This window comes from Pan paniscus, chromosome X (genome assembly GCF_029289425.2).
Source record: "Pan paniscus chromosome X, NHGRI_mPanPan1-v2.0_pri, whole genome shotgun sequence".
In the NCBI taxonomy this organism is placed as follows: domain Eukaryota; kingdom Metazoa; phylum Chordata; class Mammalia; order Primates; family Hominidae; genus Pan; species Pan paniscus.
In genome coordinates, this window is record NC_073272.2 from 110,571,919 (window position 1) to 110,589,527 (window position 17,609).

The window sequence follows — 17,609 nt, forward strand, 5'->3', positions numbered from 1 at the left end:
TGATTCCAACCCTCTTAGATGACTTTGATTAGGTTTAAGACTTCAGCAGAGAAAGTCAGTGCAGATGTGGTAGAATAGCAAAAGAACTAGAATTAGAAATGGAGCCTGAAAATGTGACTGAATTGCTTCAATCTCATGATAAAAATTAAACAGATGAGGAATTGCTTCTTATGGATGAGCAAAGAAAGTGGTTTCTCAAGATGGAAAGTACTCCTGGTGAAGATGTTGTGAAGATTGTTGAAATAACAAAGGATTTGGGATATTACATGAACTTAGTTGATAAAGCATCAGCAGGGTTGGAGATCATTGACTTCAATTTTGAAAGAGTTCTGCTGTGGGTAAAATGTTATCAAACAGCATCTCATGCTACAGAGAAATCTTTCACGAAAGGAAGAGCCCATTGATGTGGCAAACTTCTCTGTTGCCTTATTTTAAGAAATTTCCACAGCCCCCCAATCTACAGCAACCACCACCCTGATCAGTCAGCAGCCATCAACATGCAGGTAGGACCCTCCATCAGCAAAAAGATTATGAGTCACTGAAAGCTCAGATGATCGATAACATTGTTTTTAGCAACAAAGTACTTTTAAATTAAGCTATGTATATTGTTCTTTAGACATAATACTATTGCATACTTAGTAGACTGTAGTATTATGCAAATGTAACTTTCATACGCACTGAGAATCCAAAACATTTGTATGAATCACTTCATTGCAATATTTGCTTTAATTGAAGTGGTCTGGAACCAAACCGTCAATATCTCCAAAGTATACCTGTACACTGTTGGTAGGAATGTAAATTAGTACAACCATTATGAGAAACAGTATGGAGGGTCCACAAAAAGTTAGAAATAGAACCACTATATGATCCAACCATCCCAGTACTGGGTATATATTTAAAGGAAATGAATAAATATGTTGAGGATATAGCTGAATTCCCATTATGTGCAGCATTATTCACGGTAGTCAAGATATGAAATTAGCCTACGTGTCCATCAATGGATGACTGGATAAAGAAAATGTAGTATATATACACTATGGAATACTATTCAGCCTTAAAAAGGAAGGTATTCCTGTCATTTGTGACAACATGGATGAACCTGGAGGACATTATATTAAAGGAAAGATGCCAGGGACAGAAAGACAAATGCTACATGATCTCACTTATATGTGGAATTTTAAAAAGTTGCTTAACTCAGAAGCAGAAAGTAGAATAGTGGTTACCAGAACCGGGGGGCAAGGACTGGGGAGATGTTGGTCAAAGGGTATAAAGTTTCAGTTAGATAGGAGAAATAAATTCAAGAGATCTACTGAACAACATGGTGACTGTAGTTAATAAGAACATATTGTATTCTTAAAAATTGCTGGCCAGGTACGGTGGCTCATGCCTGTAATTCCAGCACTTTGGGAAGCCAAGTCAGGTGGATCGCTTCAGCATTCAAACTCTTGAGCTCAAGAGTTAGAGACTAGCCTGGGCAACATGGCGAAACCCCATCTCTACAAAAAAATACAAAAATTCACCAGGCATGGTGGCACATGCCTGTACTCCCAGCTACAGGCAGAAGTGGGAGGATCGCTTGAACACAGGAGGTTGAGATTTCAGTGAGCTGTGAATGAAACACTGCATTCCAGCCTGGGTGACAGATTGAGACCCTGTCACAGGGTCTCAATAGCAAGAGAACTAGAATTAGAAATGGATCCTGAAAAATGTGACTGAATTTGAAAGAAAATTGCTAAGACAGTAGATTTTTAACTGTTCTTACTATAAAAAAAAGATAAGCATATGAGGTAATGCATATTTTAATTAGGTCAGTTTAGCCACTCTACAATGTATACATGTTTCAAAACATCATGTTGTACAGAATATATGCAATTATTTATCAATTAAATATATATGTTATATGTTATATATGTCAACTATCTAGAATTTTTCCTGACAGATGATAGACATTTAGCAATGTTTTTAAATGGATGATATTCTCCTGTATATTTTTCTCCTCCTTCCTTCATACCTGACTGTGAGTTTCTTAAAGGCAAGGAGCATGGATATAGTTCTAGCTTTGTATCGTCTATGTCTAGCATGCTTCTTGACACACAATAGGTGTTCAAAAATAAAAGGTTGTTCATTGCATTTAATTGATTTTACATTTTAAAATTGATAATACATTTTAAAGACAAAAAATAAGTCATAAAAATAAGACCATCACAATGAAAAAATACGAAGAAAATAAAATTTAAAAAAATGAAAGTTCCTTAATAAGAGGAAGGCTTTTGGCTGTCGTGGTCCCCTCTGGATCCCCAGTAACTGAGCAACTGCTTGTGACTAAGAAACGTTTGTTGATCGAATTTGTTGGCAGTTGACATTCACGAAGAGAGTGAGAGTGGAAGAACAATATGAAAGGACTGTTCCTGACAACTATTAGAAATAACTGGGTAGAGCTTAAGGGGGACTGAGGCTCTCTATTACATAGGTGGGGATACAAGTCAGTGAAATTTGAGTTATGAAAGTGCATGCCATTTCATTTGTAATCAAGGTGAGGTATGGCCTGAGGAAACTTGAGGCCTAACACTTTATAAAGGTTCAAAAATGTCTTCTGTTGAGTTCTGGGTATTAGATAGCTAAGCTTCATGTAGACACCAAGTGGGTCTTGGAAAGTTTCTCATTATAAAGAAGACCTTGGGGGTGGGGTAAGTGTGGACAAACAAGGGCTTATTCTGGCAAGTTCTCATTGGGCTTAGTTGCTCCATTTGATCTTTGTGATGTTACTTTGGAAGAAGAAAGGGGCAATAGTCATTGGTTGGGAAAACAGGAAAAAGGAAACCAGTTTTACTTGGATTATTACTATTAAGGTGAATTCATTTGCACCCATGCCCTGGCTAAGCATGGGGAAATGCAAGTGATATATGTCAACTATCTAGAATTTTTCCTGACAGATGATAGACATTTAGCAATGTTTTTTAAACAGATGATATCCTCCTGTATATTTTTCTCCTCCTTCCTTGATACCTAACCATGAGTTTCTTAAAGTCAAGGAGCACGGATATAGTTCTAGCTTTGTATCTTCTATGTCTAGCATGCTTCTTGACACACAATAGATGTTTGAAAATAAAAGGTTGTTCATTGCATGAGACATGTTGATGATTAGGATATGGATTATTATATGCAAATTAGTGCCAAAGAAATATTTAAAAGAAATTATTTTCTCCCAAGGTGATTTAATCCCATCTGATATGAACACTAATAATTTGCTTAGCTAACAGTTTTTTGTTTGAAACGCAAAAGGTAAGTTTATTCCACCCTAGGTCTGGGATTATTACAAAACTGAGTTGGCTAGATCCAAATGAATGTGGTTTTCCTGTTTGGTTTTCTTGTCATGGCTTTTTACTTTCCTTTCCCATAAATCAAAATACAGCACAGAAAGTCTTTTTCTTCATAAGATTTGGTATGCCATGGCTACTGGCTTCAGTTGGCTCACATTTCCTAAGTAATCCCTTACCTCATTCTGGTTCATGGCTATTTTTAATAAGGCCTTCATGACTTGCTGCTCTTCTAAATTAGTTTATTCATTTGTCTGCAACTTGACTTTAAAAAGGCTCCACTTGAGGAGGCTCAAATCATTATTCATTCCATATCCTCTCTCACTTATGACAAGGCTAGATTTTGTTCCCTTTCTCTGTTCCCAGATTTATTCATATGAACCCTCTCTGTTCCTTAACCTCTTCTTTAAGTGGAACATTTCCTCCTTTCCTTTGCCACCTGAAATATGCTCTAAACATTCGAACTGATGAATTATATTCTTGTTTGTGTCCTTCCTTCTTCCTCTATTTTCATCTCAGCCATTTCTTGGCCTCTTTGATCTACTGCTACAAATAAGACATTGTCTCTGAATGTTTCATTCTGGAAGGCGCAGCTCTATGCTCTTCACAGTAAGCAAGGGAGAGATTCTCCACTCATGCAGTACCTACAATTGCTCTACGCTTTCCCCATTGCATGAACCAACTCTTTTCTTTCTACAGCATGACTTTCACTTGGTTCACAAATACTGCATGCCTTTTGGTGCTTGGCAGTGTGCTAGGCATTGAACAGAGAGTGGTGATCGTGGCCTTGCCAGCAAGCACTGATCTTATTTATTTAGTTTATGGACAGTCAACTCTTTCAACCATGCTATGGATAAAAGCAGTTTCAAAATTATTTTTATCTTTTTGATTGCAGATGTACTCATCCTGATTAATCATACATTAAAAATTACTTTGCATTTCTTGGGGTATAAAATTCAACAACCCTATAGTGTGCTGGAGAACTGACTGGCTGGTCCATTCAAATGTGTTCATGGAATATCCACAGGGGGCCATACAATGTTTGTCCTATTTTTCTTGCACACACATTTCTATTGCTTCCTGTATTAGCTATCTTTGTAGGCATCTGGAGGGCAAGGGCCAGGTCTATTTGACTTGAATTGTAGGGAAACTAGGTCAGAGGCACATCACTCTTTTGTGAATGTGTTATATATTCAACAGATTATTGATTTACTGGATTTAATGAATTTTCTTTTCTCTGTGCTTTCTAAGGAAAGAAGTAACTGTTAAATGAAACAAAATAAGCACAGGCTATAAATGTTTAGCCCTAACTGTGAGGAGGGTTTAAACATGGGTTGCTTATCTTCTGTGTCTTCTGTCCTTATTGATTTTCATATTCCACCCTCAGCTCAAGCTACGCATTTGATATTGTTGACTTCTAGACTGCTACTTTGGGGCCTGCCTCCCTTGCTGCGATGTGGATGGATGACACCCATTTTTTTTCTAGTTAAGCAGAGTAACTGATAAGTTCTGATGTCAAGTTTGTCGATGCTTCACAACCAGGGAAGTTTTTAACTACATTGTCTGACAGCTGAGTCATCCAGCCTCCAAGCCTTTCTATGATACATTTTTCTTTCTAATTCAGAAACTTTGAAACTATCCCTTCGCCAACTCAGGGGAATGTGTGGGGCTTTATGTTTCGTTTTAGTGCCTTCCTTTTTTGTGTGTGATTTGGTGCAGTAAATTATCTGAAAAACGACTACCCCTTTTTATAGGAGCTTTACAAATGACCTACTGAGTAAATGGCCTAGTCCATGTCTCTGGGCCGATATAGAAACAGCTTTGGGCTCTCAGTTCACCCAAAATGGTCTGGGGAGAGAATCTCCTTAGATGAAAATGTATTTTAATTTTTTTAGTACAAGCAGGCTTTCCAAAGGTGGCAGAAAGCATGGAACTTATCTTAAAGTACTGAGTTGGTTTTAGATGTAATTTTAAAAACAAGATAATTTGATTGTTTAAACACGACAGTTTTTTTTAAAGTAATACGTCATAGCCAATCAAAATTCCCAAGCCAGAAAAAAATGTTTTTTTCAATTTAGCCAGTCTGCTTTAAATCTAGGATATCCCAGGGGCTTGGCTAAACTAGCCATGAGATTGCTCCCCAACCCCACTGTCACCTCCAGCCTTTTAAATCAAAAAGCATAAAAATGTATGGCAGCAAAGAAAGATGCTCTGAGGCAGGGACTAGCCTTGACTCCTAATATGGTCAGATTGCAATTAACCAGAGGATCAGCAGCTCTGTTAGGCATTTTAAATTTCTGTTTAACTCAAAAGCCTTATTTTTGTTTGAAGCTTCTTGGAGTTGAGTCTTGCTTTAAAGTATGAATGCAGAAGTCTGCCTTTGAAAACATGGTGTGGATTACTGAAAAGATGGTGTGAATGACTGAGAACCCTGGAGGTCGTGGGTATCAGAACCAACCTTGTTGGGGGAAGGACTCTTTAGCAGTGTGATTTGCAATTTTTCTTCTCCAAAATATCCCTCTTTCATCTACTCCCCAGACGCCTGCAGTGGTGTCTACATTTTCAACTCTGCAACTCATTCCTTTGATTCAAGCATTGTTGCCCACTCCAGAAAGGTTCTCCTAAAATACACAGAACCTAAAAGGAGCAATAAATGAAATCGATAAGACCGTACAGCAAAGAAGTCAATCAGATTGTCTCCTTTCTAGATACAGGAAGGAAACGGGCAGTGACTGTAGCTCATTGGGCTTTGGGGTATCTGGGAGAAGTCCTTAAAAGGAAGATTGGAACACAGGAAGGGAAAGAACACAATAAAACTAATCTCATAATATTTTTAAGAATAAGCCTGTTATGTCCATGGATCATTAGCTTAAACCATAGAGAGAAGACTGTGATGTCAGCTTGTGTGTGTGTGTGTGCATGTGCACATGTGTGCACTGGGCAGGGGGGCGGTGGGGGGCGGGCACTTCTTTCAAAGTGCAATATAACAAAAAATATTATTCTTTGAGGCGCTGTTTGTGGGATTCTAGATAGTTTAGATTTTACCACAAATCTGTAAGAGAAAGTAAGGAATTTGAAGATTGTGTCATATAAATAAAACAGGATACACTCACCATCACCCTCCCCTACCAAGCAAATCCAAATAAAGCCTAGGGTTGGGGGAAGAATGATAAATCCTCAGTCCCCACCCCCAATATAGTTGTGATAGATGTCTGATAATTTCAACCGGAGTGTAGGGAGAATGGTGTTCTGTCTCTTTACCTCTCTCTTAAGAACAGAAGTAGGGGATGTAAATTGCAAAAAAACCTGAGTTAAGAGTTCTTTCTGGCCTTACATGGTGGTGAAAATTAAAAAGGGTCAAAGACAATCTCACGATTAGTGAGAAAGTACACCCTTCCTACCCGCTGCCATCTACCAATCCCATTTACAAAGACGCCCCATGTCTTTCAAAACAGAGCCCGCAAATTACCATGAAAATCTGCCCCAACAGACTGTGCTCAAGTAGAAGTCAGAGCTTTTGTTAGCAGGGGTTTGTGGGGGATGGCACCATAGCGAACACAGTTAAGCCTCACTAATTCCCTGAATGAGGGAAAGGCCAATCTTGATTTGTAAGAAGCTTGAATTTGAAAATATGTTTAAAGAAATGCCATGTTATTATTTCTAAAAACCTGCAGTCAAACTGCTGGCTGGGGTCTGTGCTCTGAGCTGCCTAGACTCTCAAGGCCTCAAACAAACAGATAAGGACTATAATTAGCATATTGGTAATTTGAATGTAAAGTGCACTTAGAGTGGCACTTTAAAAACGTGTGTTAGCGTACTCTCCTAGCAGGCTGTCACTTTTCTATGTTTATAGTATTAATTTGCCTAGCAACTTGCCCCCTTTCCTTTTTGGCAGTAAACTTTAGCCTCATATGTCAGAATTCGTTAAATTTTCCATATTAGCAGCTGGAATGAACAAGTAAGTGTGTGTGTGTGTGTGTGTGTGGCAGGGTTTGCTGTGGGAGAGAGGTGGTGAACCACTTTTTAAAATAATTATGAACATATTGTAAACTTCTATTCTGCTGACCTTTAAAATTCATCAGTTAATTGATATTTATTTATTGAGTAGGGAATGTATTCTCTTGGATGATTAAAAAGGGTAGGAGGGGCAAGCTGTTTCAAATGCCCTTCCCCTACAAGTGGTCGTATCAAGTGAACATGAGAGAACATTGACTGTAAGAAGTTCTTGCATTATTGCAAAAAAAAAAAAAAAGGATTGATTATGAAGTGCAACAGGTGCTTAATTATATGAAACAACAGCACATTGAGATCTGCATCTATCAAACACATCTTCCATGGTCAGCCAATCCTGTGTGCACATATTAACTTTGTTTGTAAATTCACACTTGAGACCACTTAATTTGAAGTGTGACTGAGTTCTGTTTGGGAGGGGAAAACAGAAGAGAAGATTAATACAGCTTCAGTTTTACCCAAATATTCAATATCTTCATTTTGCTGTGGACATGGAAGAAAAAGGGGATGTTCATTACCAGAACGGACCATCTGGTAATCAGGACAGGGACTGCAAAAAAAAAAAAAAAAAAAAAGACAAAAAACAAACAAACAAAAAAACCTGGGTAAAGCCTCCAAGAAGATCAAATTTAATGCCTTCTCCTTGAGAAATTCCCCCCACCCCACCCCATTCCACTTCCTGGCCTTCTTCAGACACTCAGAGACATCAGACACTGAGGGAGATCAGGAGAGAATAACCACAAGCCTGTGGAAGAAAAATAGTCCTTAAGTAATGAAATCCCTAATACAGTGGTTCCCAAATTTTGCTGCACATCGGAATCTGAGATTAGAACCTGAGGAGATTTTTTAAAAATCCTAGTGTCCAGATTCATGCTATCCAATTAAGTTAGAATGTCTAGGGGTAGGGGCCAAGCACTAGCATTTTATAAAAATCACCAGGTGGTTCCTTGTGCAGCCAAATCGAGAACCACTACCCTAATGCTTTCCCACTTTACATGCATTTAATTTATATTTAACCTTCCCAATTACCCTAAGAAGAAGGTGCTGTTGGATCCCTCATTTCACAGATGAGGAAACTGAGGTTCAGAGGGACTAAATACGTTGTCCAAGGTTATCAAACTATAAAATAGTGAATCTGGGATTTGAAGGCCAGCGGTTTAATTACAGAGACTGCATGCTGGACGTCTATGTAATAATGCCCCTCCTGGCTTTTGTCCTTGTATCCAGTACCATTACACTAAATTTGATATAGAACAATCCCACATCAATGTGGTGAGAGTTTATTAGACATCTGTTATGTATATCATACCCATTTTAGTCACACTGTGAGCCTCTAGGTAGATTCTAGGAAATATGGCTAACTTCTGATCATTCAAGGGGTTTTCTAGGTAACCCTGGCTTGGTTACCATTTGTTATGGTAAAGCTTAATTAGCCAAAGACTATCAGAGAGAAGACTATAGTCCCACAAACTCAAATTTATTGTGTGGTTTAACAACTGAGTATCTCCAGTAATAAATACAAGTAGCAAAGCAGGTTTAAGGCATCACTGGTAAAAAAGGAGTAGTCACTCAAAGTAGGCGGTGTAGTTATGGCCTTTTACAACTGCCGTGTGACCTTGGGAGAAAGTGTTTTCTATTAACTTTGCAGCTGGCTTTATCTGTCCATTCTCCCAGCCTGATTAATGGCAGGGCTGCTTTTTCTTAGCTCAAACTGACTTTCACTCTTTCAGTTCTGGGGAAGTTTTGACTTTCTCAGGTTTTGGTCCTTTTCAGAAAGGGATGAGCCCGAGAAAAATATTGACATTCAGATTAACTATTAATAATGTTGCTCCTCTTCAGCCAAGTTGGTAAAATAGTTAATGGAAAAATGTATGTAAAAACCAGGCAAGTCTGAATAAAGTCAGTATTTGAGTTAGTAGTCATATACTAATGTCAGTTTCCAGGGATTTGTCAATGTACTGCGGCTGTGCAAAATAAAATCAATATAATATATCAAAATATTGGGGGAACTCGGTGAAGGATAATGGGAACTCTCTGTACTATTTTTGTAACTTTGTGTAAGTCTTAAACTACTTCAAAATAAGAAAGCTATAAAAGATGTTTAATGGGAGAACAGGTTTGTGTTGATTATCTAAATAAGACTTTTCTAAATTAGTCTGACTTTAGGCTTTTCCATGAATAACCCAAAATTGGTTGTACCAGTGTTCTCTTTTATGCTTCTAGATTTGAATATCGGGTACTGTAGTGATATCAGTGGATTAGTCAACATCCATATCCACCAGGTACAGATCCCTTTGGGATTAGAAATATAAGACCAGTTTGTTCATCAACAAGATGCCATTTGAGTAGAGTCTGGAAATATGTGTTCAATATCATTGGGTAGGGAAAGGAGGGAGAAAGTTGTGGTAGGCAGAGGGAAGATCAGGAGGAAAGGCACAGAGATATGAAAGTCAAGGCACATCAAGGAACAGAGGAAGTTTGATACTGCTGACCCTCGGGGTATAAGGAAGGAGTGGTGGGAAAAAACCCTGGAAAGATGAGTTACAGCTGGAGTGTGACAATCTGGATGTGATTCTCCTCTCTGTGAAATTAAAGAATTTAGGCTTCTTTTGTAGTACTTACTACATCTGTCTTGTGTCACAGTTTCCTGGGTGTATATTTTCTCTTCCCAACTAGATTCCAAGTTTCTTGAGGAGATGCCCCAAGTTTGACTCACCTATGTAGCGTCCGTAGCACCTAGATGTGTGTTTTGCACTTAGTAGGAACTGAATAAGTCTGTCCTAGGAATTTCTAATGTACCACAAAGACACCACTGATATTCCCTCTCAAGAACATCTGGAGCCCCACGAGAATATAGAGTGAGGTGTTTACCTCCAGGGAAATGAAAGTCGCAAGCAGAAAAGCCCACAACCAATCTCCCTCAATCTCTCTTCATGTAGGGCTTTGGGGACTGGGTTTGGCCATGCCCTACCATCTTTGACACATAGCCCTCTTTTCCCCGGACCATGCCCATGATGAAGCCCCTTGAAGAGAGGTAATATGCTTTGCCTTAGTCAATTTGGCATTCCACTCACACCTCCCTCTATTTAGCTTTACTGGAGGGTTGCAGAGGTTCCTCACCCCTTCACCACCTGTTCCTCATGTCTCTGGATTATAGTGGATACATGAGTTCAAGAGGGACCTGGAGAGGGTAGGTATGGAACTCTTCAAGATTGCTTCCAGGATTTGGCTGACATAAATTGTCTGAGAGGATCTCCACCATTTGCCTTTTGGTGATTTATTTTCTCTTCGCCTCCTGAGAGAAATGTTCTATTGCTCACCATTTCAGATGGTTGGGTGTGGGGATGGGGGCACTTCTGTTCCTGACAACCTCATTATGTGGTTATCAGGAGCAGACACTGCCCAGGTTGTCACGACAACCAGCAATGATTCAAAGCTTCCCTGAAAGGTCTGTATCTCCGGCAAATAATCAGCCTTTAGCTCTCAGCAGATGCTGAACTGAGCAGCCAATCACAGGTGAGCTGGAAAAACATGACATCATAGTCCAGCCGGTCCAAAAAAAATAAAAATAATAAGATTTGGTTTTCTCTTTACTTCCTTCATTCTTTATCCCCTAGATTTTGTTTTCTACTTTCTCCTTCTCTTTTTCCTTCTTAGTAAAATGGGGAGAGCAATGAAACCAACTTTCCAAATTCAATTCACTCTGCAGGTTGGACTTAGGTTCCAGTAGTGCAGTGATTGAGATCATGTAAGGAAGGAATATATAATGTGATCCACTTGGGAGAAAAATCAAACAGAGCATCAGCTCAATTAAACAATGTGGTTTGATATGTAGGACCATGGTGGAAGCAGGGCTAATTAAAACCAAGTCAGAGGAGAGGAACTTTCTAATTCTCATATTAATTCACCCAGAGCCACCTGGATTTAATTGTCTTCTGCTTTTCCTTCACTAACTCCCTGGTGGAAGGGAACAGGGCAAAAGCTGGGGGCTTCAGAAAGCTCGTAGGTTCTACAGGGCAGGTCTCTAACGGGGGATAATTGTAGTGAAAGAAGGTCAGGAGAAATCCTTCATTCCCAAGCTGCCACCATTTAGGGAGCATATGTAAATGCGACTCATCAAGTCTATTAAGGAGATGTATAGCTCAGAAATCTGTTAAATCTGCTTTTGTTCCATTAGCTGTTTGTATCCATACAACAATCCAAGGAGAGAGGCAAGGCGAGTTCGACAAAGGAGAAAACTAGTGCCCAGCGAAATTTTAGTCTTGTTCAGGATTTCCTCTCCAGAGGCTGGAATAGAACCTGGGTTTCCTGATTTCCAGGAAAGAACTCAAAGACCCAAGAGAATGGTAACTTCCCAGCCATGGGCTTTCCTCTTTCCCTCACCTCGGATTTTTCAGAGACCTAGGACAAGACCTCTTGGCATCTCTGATGCTCCTTGCTCTTTGCCCAGCAGGTAACCCACAATGCTGCCTGCCACAGAAGAGCTTGAGACCCCTATGATGGGCATGGGGAGGCAGGAAGGAAGGGGCTCCATTGTACCAGACTGCAGTAATGGCAACAGGTTATAGTGAGCGGCCCTGAGTGAAGGAGGAGTAGGCACTGTGCTCCTAGCCAATGCTGTGCACCAGCTGCCAAACCCCAGGTTCTTTTGTATTCAAAGAGTGGGGACACTTTTTTTTTAGTGCAGCTGCTGTAGCAAAAGATGTGAAGACTGAGATCCAAACAGACCCAGAGTCCACTACTGGGAACAACTTCTGGCTGTGGGACTTGAGGCAGGGGTGGGAAGGGAGCAAGGAAATCTGGGTTGCTTTTGCCGAGTGGGTTATTCATTACTGCCTTGCATTCAGTGCCTGCCCAGGTATGGCTCAGCTCAGTCTGGCACACCATAGCCTTGATTGCTACACCTGAATCATTGACCTGGCATTCAGACCTCTTTCAGGATAGCAGGGGTAGTTTGCTTGCTTTTGTCTTAACCAAAATAAGACTGTATTTCCTATTTCCCCTTTTAATGATGTTTCTTACAAGTAAAATATAGCATATGCTTATTGTAAAAACATACAAACAAGACAGTAGTATATAAAGAAAAGAGTTAATGTCCCCCATCATATACACATACCCACATGTCTTTCCTACCCTCTTTTATTCCCAGAGTGTCCCCTTTAGCAGTTAAAACACACACATACACCCAATTTTTTAAACAAAAATAAAATCATAATACACATGCTGTTCTGCATTTTTTCACTCAAGAATGGGTCAAGGAGTATTACTATTTCAGTACAGAGGGGTCTATATACTTGGTTTTTTAAGCTGATGCATAATAGTCCAAAATATGTATCTACCATAATTTATTTAATGATTCACTTACTTGGGCAGGAGAAAACTTTGGGAGGTGATAGATATGTCCATGCCTTGGATGGTGGTGATAGTTTCACAGGTGTATACTTATTCTCAAACTCATAGAGTTGTATACATTAAATATGTACAACTTTTTACATGGCAATCATATTTGACAAAGTGGCTAAAAAAACAACAGTTCCCTTACTGAGGGACATTTAGGCTACCTTTCATGTAATATTTTTCATTCTTATATAATATTCAGCATAACATATTTCAACATTTCTTGACATGTTTTTATGAATATATTCATAATCAGATTCCTTGAGTTGGAATTGCTGGGTCAAGTGGCGCATGCATTTTAACATTTCCTAAGTATTACCCACTTGTGCTCCCAAAAGGTTGTGCCATTTACGCTCCCGTCAATTGTATATGAGAATGAGCAATGTTCCTTTTATCCAGGATTTGACTGAAACAGTTTGAAGATATTCATTTCAGTTTACTTCTGTTATTAAAAGCCCCATCCCAGCGCTTCTCACTTCTCATGTGAATCAAGGGGCTAGTTGGGTAGGTAAAGACCCAGAGAAGATATACAACTCAAGTGGCCATATAGGGTGGCAGAACAAACATAGAACTGAGAATTGGAGACCTGGTTTCCAGGACCATCTCTGTGAAGCATTGGACAGGTAACTTCAAACCCCTGAGTCTCCATTCTCTCATCTATGAAATGCAGATCATAATAATTGCCATAGTAAACTGTTGTGGTTGTTGTGAGGATCAGATGGGGAGATACAAAAGTGGTTTGTAACCTGAGAAGTAGGATACACATGCCAAGTGGTTATGATGGTAGTGTTGTAATACCCTTAAATCAAAGAGCTCCCAAGCAAGAGAACAGTGAGTTGGGTGGTAAAAATGGTGAGTTGAGGGGAAAAATTACACAGATGAAATATTTAAGATATTTCAGATTGGAATCCCTTCCTGAGATCTCCCATGCAGTTGCCCTATATTCTTGGAGAACAAACCATGTTGACAGTAAAGACTGCTTTCTCGTATCAAGAATAACATAGGTTATCACCCTTTCATAGGAAGACCCTAGGCTTGGGTCTTAAGTCCAGTCCTCTTTCTATGACACCACTATGCTTTGTCAGTCACCTAATAGGATTTTGTCCACATGCTACTTTCTACAATCACTAGGGAGAAAAGAAATACACCCATGAAATGTTTAAATAACCATGTGTGGTGACTGCATAAATAGCTCTGAGTTATAGCTGAGGTATATGGGAGGATTAGAGTGAAATCAAATACCTTCTAATTACAAGTTAAATCAATAGCCTAGAAGACCCAAGTTAAATCATTAGCCAGGAAAATCCAGTTATATTTTTCTATTTCTTAAAAAAGGTTCTTGTTTAACCCAAATAAATGCATTTTACAAATCAGAGATGTTAACATTGAATAAATTACATTCATTTTGATTTGTGATTTTTTTAGATTATTTTTACCATGGTGTAGAAAAAAATCAGTGGGATGTGGTTGCTTTTTTTTTTTTAACTCCAAAGTTAGTTAAAAAGATATCTGTAAAATCACTGGAGTCAGAACCATCCTGATTCCAACTTATTAATGAAGGATTTGAGAAAGAGTGTTGTATATTTTTGCATTAAAGACAACCACGACACCAAAAAAGCTATTTTTAAAAATGCCTGATTTTTAAAAAATGCCAATCTTACATAGTCTGTTTCTTTTAAAGCAAGTATGTATTTTAACAAAACCAGTAATACCACATTTAATTCTTAGCAGTAGTAAACTGTATCATATTAGAAAAAGCATGGACTTTGGACTCATTTCGATACAAATCCCAGCTCTACCACTTTCTACAATGTTAATGTAATACTCATATATGCATTAATATATATATTTTGAATTTAGGAAAATAAAATGCAAACTGACCCTTAAAAATGGTCTGGATTACATCGTTTACTTAGTCTTTGCCTCCCTCTTTCTTGTTTTGGCATAGAGTGGATCATTGTTGTTGTTTTTCTCAATTCCCTGTATCATCACAATTTAAAATGAATCAGTCCAAAAGAGGCATCCCATTCTTCAACTGCCTGAGATGTTTTGTCTGGCGAATCTGTAGCTCTTTTTTTTTTTTTTTTTTTTTTTTTTTTTGGAGACAGAGTTTCGCTCTTGTTGCCCAGACTGGAGTGCAGTGGTGCAATCTCGGCTCACTGCAATCTCCACCTCCTGGGTTCAAGTGATTCTCCTGTCTCAGCCTCCCAAGTAGCTGGGATTACAGGCGCATGCCACCATGCCCAGTTAATTTTTGTATTTTTAGTAGAGACGGGGTTTCATCATATTGGTCAGACTGGTCTTGAACTCCTGACCTCAGGTGATCCGCCCGCTGGGCTTCCCAAAGTGCTGGGATTACAGGTGTGAGCCACCGCGTCTGGTCATCTGTAGCTCTTTTGTACGACTTTTACTAAAAGGACCTGGGCAGATATATTAGTTCACTCTTGTTCTTGAAACCTATTTTGTTGGCATTATGGAGAAATTATTGCTGGATGTTACACAGTGTGGAGAAAATTGAATAAAAGTTCACTGGGAAGGGTCATGATCTATTTTGGCCATTTAAGTATGTGAGGATATATTTATCTTTATGAAAATAAATTTGAAAGTAGAAAGAAAAAGTTACTCATAATACTACTAGTTTAACCCAACGGTTACAATTTTATGTCCTCTTCTGATCGTTTTCTGTAGGCATATTTTACATCATTATAATTTGAATGTCCTTATTGTTTTGTATTATTTGACTTTTTATGGCAGCTTACTGTCGCCTTGCTGGGATTCATCATAATTTACATAATCTAGCCAAATCATGGGGAGTATGGATTTTGGAGTAGCAAGAGATTATTTTTGGAGTTAGATTTTATAAAGCTTTGGACATCTGCAAAAATTTGAACCGTATCCTAAAGACAAAAGAAAGCTTTGAAGGTTTAAGGGAAAGGATGGACAGAGAGAATCGCATTTAAACTCCATTTGAAGTAGAGTTATTTTTATTTTTTGTATAATTCCTTGCTTTTTGGAATGTGGTGCTTCATATGCAGAAAAGTAGTTTCCCGATCTAGACTGCCATCTCTTTGAATTCCACTGCCACATCTGTCTCTCTTAGTTTTCTGTGTATTTTAGAGATTCCGTCAGTTTAACCTGCCTGGCTGACAGGTGGTGTCCCAAATCGAAACCGTTTTTTCCCCCGAATAAAGTGTGCCCGTGTAGCTGTACAGATTTCGTCCCCTGAAAATTCATCTGAAATCTCAATTCTCCTGAGGGGAGCAATTAAGGAAGATACATGAACTCTCCCCTCCTCTCCATCCTGTCAGGTGCCCCTCTTTTTTGATGGACCCACCTCTGTCTAGACAACCCTGACAGTGTAGAAGTTTCCATCTCCTTTCCCTTTCCCTCTCCATGTTCCCTCCCCTTCAGTTTTTTCCCCCTCCCAGGCGCTTCCTGCCTGGAAACAAAAGATTGGTCCCCAGTAGCCCACTCAGGGCGATTTTAGTTTTATGCTCACCATCTGATTGGCCTAGGTAAGGTGCAGAGCTCGGGTGACGTAATAGCAGAGAAGGGCTAGGGAGCGGTTGCCGAGCAGGGGCTCTACCGCGGGCGGGCAGCTGTGCCAGCTAACCGTCTGGGATCTCGCACTGGGGGCTGCAGCTTTTCCCCGCCTCGAGCCAGTGTGCGGGGGCGGGAGAAGAGCCAGGGGGAGCGGGCTGGGCCCGGGGCTGCGGCTGCGGCCGCGGGGCTGCGGCTCCCCAGCCCCGCCAGCTGGAGCGCTCGGAGGTAGAGGAAAGGTCTTGACGGGGTGGCTGGATCCGTGGCAGGTAAATCCCGCGACTAACTGCACCCGGGCTACCGCGGGGGAGGGGGTGGCAGTTGGATGATGCTTTAAGGCTGCTGGGCAGATGTTCTGCCTTTCCGGACCCCCCTCCTGTCCTGTTTGTGCCCCAGCCTCGAGTCTCCTACGTGGCTCCCCGGAGCCCTGAGACCAAGCGAGCAGTTTGCATGATCCCAGTTCCCGGACAAGTGGGTGTGTCAGGGCCGTTCCCAGAGGGCCGGGGCTCCTTCGCTTGGTCAAACCCTAGACTCGTTTACTGGGGCCTGGGCCGCTTGAGGCAAAACCCGCCTTGAAAGCTACGTCAGCCTGTAAGTCTTCCCTTTCGCCCCCCCCCCGCCCCCCTACCCAGCCCCAGTAGCTGTGACAGCAGTTCCCTAGAGAAGGGGAGGGGGTGTGGCCACGGTCTGGCCAAGTCCGGGGTAGAACCCCCCCGCCCCTTACACACACACACACACACACACACACACACACACGAGGAAAGAGAAAAAGTGACGATTTTCTTAAACGGGCGCCTTCCCCTCTTTCTTTTATTTTTCTTTATCCCCCTCCCCTTTTTTTGGTGGGGGGATGGTAATAACAGGGGGACCCTTTTCTTCTCCTGTGGGGATTGGAATGATGCAATAACGCCCCCAGAAAGCTCGGGGTCCCTGGATTGGCCCTCTCTTTGTCTGGGGAGCAGTGTCATTGGGTCCACTGCCTCTCCTTCTCTCCTGTTCCCCTTAGCTCGCTGGGGGACATTGCCCTCAGTTTGTGAACTGGCTCTGGCAAGATTACTGCCGCACTTTTGGGTGAACTGAACATTTTAGATTCTTACTCTGGCAAGTTTTCCTTCCCTAGGTGGTGGTTAAGGGGTGGGGTGGGGTGGGGGATGGTGGGAAGAGGGGGATTCAGGCAAGGAGAGAGATAGAGGCCCCACTTGTTTTTTTTTTTTTTTTTTGGTCCCACCTTTCAGAATCCAGTTCCAGATTCTAGACTTGAGGGTTCTGGGCTGTTGGTCTGTAGAAGCGAAGGAGAGAAGGGTGAGTGGCTTGGCTTTGGGAAGCATGGTGGGGGCGGTTGCA

At 40.6% G+C, this 17,609-nt stretch overlaps 1 protein-coding gene across 27 annotated transcripts in view; it reads left to right on the forward strand.

Annotated features, from left to right (window-relative positions):
- The window catches only part of PAK3 (p21 (RAC1) activated kinase 3), a 285,503-nt gene that overhangs the window by 137,072 nt on the left and 130,822 nt on the right, over positions 1-17,609 (forward strand). For 4 of the 27 annotated variants that reach the window (XM_034949596.3, XM_008975548.5, XM_008975549.3 and 1 more), the window contains exon 1: positions 16,286-16,534. The exons of 13 other annotated variants lie outside the window; for them this stretch is intronic. The gene's annotated coding sequence lies outside the window, so the exon portion shown is untranslated. Of the gene's footprint in view, positions 1-16,270; positions 16,535-17,160; positions 17,568-17,609 lie in introns of those variants that run through there. 10 more of the 27 variants (XM_008975546.5, XM_008975544.5, XM_008975550.4 and 7 more) reach the window with 7 other exon arrangements.